At 48.1% G+C, this 5,000-nt stretch overlaps 2 non-coding genes across 2 annotated transcripts in view; both read left to right on the top strand.

Annotated features, from left to right (window-relative positions):
- LOC139997373 (small subunit ribosomal RNA) overlaps window positions 1-51 on the top strand; it is a 1,924-nt gene extending 1,873 nt beyond the window's left edge. The window contains exon 1 of the ribosomal RNA XR_011802759.1: window positions 1-51. This exon is cut by the window's left edge and continues 1,873 nt beyond it. This is a non-coding gene — a ribosomal RNA (small subunit ribosomal RNA).
- Window positions 52-2,880: 2,829 nt separating this feature from the next.
- Window positions 2,881-3,035, top strand: LOC139997371 (5.8S ribosomal RNA). The gene has a single exon (XR_011802757.1). It is a non-coding gene; the product is annotated as a 5.8S ribosomal RNA (ribosomal RNA).
- Window positions 3,036-5,000: the final 1,965 nt, after the last annotated feature.

The raw sequence follows: 5,000 nt of genomic DNA, 5'->3' as shown, positions 1-5,000 counted from the left end.
AGTAAAAGTCGTAACAAGGTTTCCGTAGGTGAACCTGCGGAAGGATCATTAACGAAAAATACAAAAACACAAAGAATATATTTGACTTGAACACTGTATAATAAAATATATATAATATCGTCGGTAAGGAGCCGTACTCCTCCTATATCGACACAAAGTATATACGACGTATTAACAAGCTATATACTTTGACAAAAGCCAAATTTTTTACAATAAGGAGGTGAGAGACGCTCCAGTTACGAAACTATACGAAGAGTGTGGCACTCTCTCTCGATCATCGGGATGAAGAGATATACTTTTACACGAATAATTCGAGGCGCCTGCGTGAGGTCGTACACAGAAAGACCCGCCGTCTCCGAATAATATTATAACAAACGAAAAACTTAAAAATATTCTCGAGGCGCCTGCGTGAGGTCGTACACAGAAAGACCCGCCGTCTCCGAATAATATTATAACAAACGAAAAACTTAAAAAGATTCTCGAGGCGCTTGCGTGAGGTCGTACACAGAAAGACCCGCCGTCTCCGAATCCTATAACACGAAACCGCTACTATTAATAATAATAATAATAATAACGATATGTGAGGGAACTTGAGCTGAACACATATCGAAAAAACTAAAAGTTACAGTGGAAACCACGTGTAATGAGAAATGCGATCGAGGCGCCTGCGTGAGGTCGTACACAGAAAGACCCGCCGTCACGATCTCGTATTTCGTATTTGCATCGTGGAAATCCAACGAACGAACAATATAATATATAAACTAAAATCTCTAAAGTGCCTCGTGTCGGAGAGATCACTGCTCACACCTCTTCTATATTTCGTAGTTGCGTTGCGTAGGCCTCACCTCCTAGCAACGGGACATAAGGAAGACTGCTCTTTGGGATCGAACGAAGCGTCTATAACGAGTCGTCGACGAGAGCGAAAGAACGCGAATAGCGAGCCGCAGAAAAAAAGGATACCGAATTATATATCTTCGAAGGTTCTCTTCGAAGATCCATGGATACCTATATCTGCGCGTCTCCAGCTATCTCGCGCGTCTCTCCAAACTCTCGTCGTTCCTCGAAACGTGCTTCCTACCCAAAGGGCGTTCGTTCTTCCTATGTCGTTTCGTTGTCGTTCGTTTCAACGGCGAACGATATACGATGTTCGACAAAACGAAACCACGTTGTACGTTCGTACTCGTGGATCGGGTAACCTAGAACGAAAACGCATTGCGTGGATGTTGGCCCGAAAAGATATATACCAGTGCGAGTGATGGTAAAGAGTAAACGATTCTTAACTAGACGAAGTTGGTTCGGAGGGGACCGCCGGCCGTCTCTCTATCCTCGCGAGTCTAATGCCTCGTTCCGTCGCTAGAGTTTTTCAAACTCTGCTTCTGGCTATCGGGAAGAATAGACCGCGCGCGAGGAAGAGGAACGACGACCGTGCGCGTCCCATCGATTTTTTTTATTTTTACCTGAACCACCGAAGTCGATTCAGAGGGGACCGCCGGCCGTCTCTCTATCCTCGTTGTCGTGAGTCATATGCCTCGTTCCGTCGCTAGAGTTTTTCAAACTCTGCTTCTGGCTATCGGGAAGAAACGACCGCGCGAGGAAGACGACGACGACGACCGTGCGCGTCCCATCGAATTTTTTTTTATTTTTACCTGATCGACGGAAGTTTCGTCCGGTTCGTCTCTTTTACCATCGTCTCGTCGACCCGTTCAGAGGGGACCGCCTGTCCATATCCTCGTTGTCGTGAGTCATATGCCTCGTTCCGTCGCTAGAGTTTTTCAAACTCTGCTTCTGGCTATCGGGAAGAAACGACCGCGCGAGGCCGATGGCTGCGAGTCCCATCGAATTTTTTTTAAACGCACGCACACACATACACCTGAACGGAGATGCGTTCCTTTTCGTCGCGATTTTTCGCGCTTTAGTCGTCGTTGTCGCCATCCGTTCGGAGGGGACCGCCGGCCGTCTCTCTATCCTCGTTGTCGAGAGTCTAATGCCTCGTTCCGTCGCTAGAGTTTTTCAAACTCTGCTTCTGGCTATCGGGAAGAAAAGACCGCGCGAGGAAGAGGAAGGACGACCGTGCGCGTCCCTTTCGAATTTTTTTTTATTTTTACCTGAGCGACCAAAGTGGATTCAGAGGGGACCGCCGGCCGTCTCTCTATCTTCGTTGTCGCGAGTCTAATGCCTCGTTCCGTCGCTAGAGTTTTTCAAACTCTGCTTCTGGCTATCGGGAAGAATAGACCGCGCGCGAGGAAGAGGAAGGACGACCGTGCGCGTCCCATCGATTTTTTTTATTTTTACCTGAACCACCGAAGTCGATTCAGAGGGGACCGCCGGCCGTGTCTGTATCCTCGTTGTCGAGAGTCTAATGCCTCGTTCCGTCGCTAGAGTTTTTCAAACTCTGCTTCTGGCTATCGGGAAGAAACGACCGCGCGAGGAAGACTACGACCGTGCGCGTCCCATCGATTTTTTTTTACCCGAACGATGGAGATGCATATCGGCTGTTTGCTTCGAATAACTGGACGAGAGGAACGAACATATATATATATCATGGGCTAGCCACCGTGCGCTTTCTTCGCGAGATCGTGTGCTGTACAGAGGATTCAGAATCGGGTGTTATATCCCCGTCGTTTCCTGACGAACGGAGCTTCGATCTCGTTGGTTGTTATATATTATAATGCACTTTACGCCCGGTCGGCGGGCTGCGTGTGTCGTCGCGCAGTCCGTCCGATTTCGTTTTCGAACGTATTTTCGTGTCGTCAATCATATGGCGACTTCCGCGCGTTCGATTCCCGTTGGTCGGACGTTTGTCGGATATCGGCTTCTTTCGAACCGAGAATAAGAGTACAAAAACCTGAGTACACAAACAAAAATCCATGCATAAACGATTACCCTGAACGGTGGATCACTTGGCTCGTGGGTCGATGAAGAACGCAGCTAATTGCGCGTCAACGTGTGAACTGCAGGACACATGAACATCGACATTTCGAACGCACATTGCGGTCCACGGATACAATTCCTGGACCACGCCTGGCTGAGGGTTGCTCACGTAAACCTAAGACTGCTTGCGTTGCGTATCGTTGCTCTCGGTCCGTATCTCTCTGTTCTTTCTTGCCTCGTCGACAGCCCGCCGTCGTTCGTTTTATCTTTAAACGAACGTTTCTGAGTCGGAGGACGAGCGCCAAGCAAAAGAATACGAATTAAAGAGCGGTCGAGGGCTCGTACGCGACGTACGAGCGATTGTTGGACGTTCGTCGGCGTTCGTCGCTGGATCGTGTGGAGACCGGCGTACGCATGCTCTCGATACAAATATATATGAAAAATCTATCGCGTTCACGGGAGACTCGCAAAACTACCTCCGTCTCTTCTCTGTCCCTTCTTGGCTTGACAACCCGCCGTCGTTCGTGTTTTACGAACGTTTCTGAGTCGGACGAAGCGCAAGAAGAAGGATACGAATTAAAAGAGCGCGGAGAGAACCGTCGTCGTCGACGCGGTTATCGAGATACACAGAGCGAGTTTTCTTCGTGGCCGATTTTTTTTTTCTTTTTGTATCAGCCTCTGCTACGTTTTGTTAGTCTTCGATAAGCACGAATGACCGCGCCCCCGACGTCGTCTTAAATGAATTTTTGGCGAGACTGAGAGAAAGCAAAAATATTTTTGAACAAAGTCAGTCGAGAGAGGAGAGAAAAGAGAACCAAGATATTAAAACCTAAACCTAAACTTGGTGGCGTAACGAAAAACTGTGTGCCTTAAAGAAACACAACCGTCTTTTCATCAAGATGTTTTTACTCGTACAGCCCCAGGGATCGAATACCCACTCCGTCTGTTCGTGCGGCAGAGATGTATTCTGCAGGCGCGAGACGACTGACGAGAAGACAACGAGGACCGTCGCATCGATGGGTCGTCGTTGCGTTTTTCATCCTCTGTGCTTTTTTCTGTTCTTCGCGAACCCAGAGAAAGCCGTAGATCCGGGAACGGACACACGAGATTTCTTCGAACGCTGATGACTTAGGGAGATGATCCCCAGCGTTGCGCGGAGATCGGAGAGTACGCGTACATGTATCGGGACGAATTTTTCCCCGTCGGTCGCGTATCTCTCTGCCCGCGCGCCTGGCCCAAAGCCACGTTCGTCGGAAATCAACGAAAAGTGTGTTACGATCTAGCGTGCGTCTACGATCGGCTATATTTAAGGGTGACGAAGAAGAGAAAAGCTCACGGTGTTGCGCAACGTTTCTGTACTCGATTTTAAGATGTGCATGTGAGTCCGTTACAAAGTTGTTCGGATCGTCGAAAATAGTCGTTTTCGTCGTCGTGCGAAAGAGAATAATCTCTGACATTGGCACGGAGAGATCGCGCAGAGGAAGAGAACGATCCTCTTTGGCGAGGCTCGAGAAAGACTAACGAAACTTGATTAGAGACGAGGTATACACGCGCCGTACGTACGACGTACGCGCGTGTGATTTTTTTTTGCTTTAAGGCGATTCGGCGCTCCGAGTATTAGAGAAAAAGAGATCGTTGGTCATCCCATGTCTCTTCGTCGTCTATCGCTGGACCGCGCATCCTAACGTATCGCCGGTCGTCCAGTCCCCGAGTAATAAATTCACCCCGTTGTGTACGTCTCGCGCTCGCTTTTCCACTTGCGTGAGTTCCCGTGCGTTTTCGTCGTTGGTACAGAGCAAAGAAACCGATATGTTATATACATGTCGCGTGTTCGATCTCTGTGCCAGCAATAACAGGCGAAAACAAGGAACCGCTGGAATCGTCGAGAAGAGAGAAACGGCTACGGGAGATATATTATACATAACACGTGTATATATATATATATATATTATACAAAGAGGACGGGCGTTAAAAACCGGAGATCGTTACGGGTGTCTTGCGTGAGTCTTAGCTCGAACATGATACGACGAACGAAGTTTAAAAGGCACTTTGGCGAGATGCATAAAACGTTTCTCGATCGAGATAGAATATAAGGTTCTCGATTCTATTCGAATTAATTTTTTTTTTTT

This window comes from Bombus fervidus, unplaced genomic scaffold (genome assembly GCF_041682495.2).
Source record: "Bombus fervidus isolate BK054 unplaced genomic scaffold, iyBomFerv1 scaffold0067, whole genome shotgun sequence".
Lineage (NCBI taxonomy): Eukaryota > Metazoa > Arthropoda > Insecta > Hymenoptera > Apidae > Bombus > Bombus fervidus.
Note: the sequence above shows the minus strand (reverse complement) of the source record. Positions and strands in the feature narration are given on the sequence as shown.